A 476-nucleotide genomic window follows, 5' to 3' on the forward strand; every position below is an offset into this window, starting at 1 on the left:
GACAGCTCTGTGTCAGCACAGGAATACTGATCATCCCTGCTAGCACTGAGCTCCAGACCATGTCTGCTCCTTCCCCCCAGCCCTGGCTCTGTGCATAGCAGTGCTGAAATGTGGGATCAGAGTTTGGCTGCTCCTGCAAAACAGAATCACAGAATGGTTTGGGTTGGAAGGGAGCTCAAGGATCACGAAGCTCCAACCCCCACCACAGGCAGGGCCACCAACCTCCACATTTCACAGCAGCCCAGGCTGCCCAGGGCCCCGTCAATCTGCCCTCCCTCAAGTTCAAACCATTTCCCCTCATCCTGCTGTTATCTCCCTTTTCCAAGAGCTGACTCCCCTCCTGTCTGCAGGCTCCCTTTAGGTACTGAAGGCTGCACTGAGGTCACCCCGCAGCTTCTCTTCTCCAGGCTGAACAAGCCCAGCTCCCTCAGCCTGTCTTTGTAGGGGAAGGAGCTGCTGCTTGTAGGTATCCATGT

At 56.1% G+C, this 476-nt stretch overlaps 1 protein-coding gene across 2 annotated transcripts in view; it reads right to left on the reverse strand.

The window, feature by feature from the left end:
• FCHSD2 (FCH and double SH3 domains 2) overlaps positions 1-476 on the reverse strand; it is a 569,931-nt gene that overhangs the window by 267,539 nt on the left and 301,916 nt on the right. The gene's annotated exons all lie outside the window — the stretch shown is intronic.

The sequence above is a fragment of the Meleagris gallopavo genome, chromosome 1 (genome assembly GCF_000146605.3).
Source record: "Meleagris gallopavo isolate NT-WF06-2002-E0010 breed Aviagen turkey brand Nicholas breeding stock chromosome 1, Turkey_5.1, whole genome shotgun sequence".
Taxonomy (NCBI): Eukaryota; Metazoa; Chordata; class Aves; order Galliformes; family Phasianidae; genus Meleagris; species Meleagris gallopavo.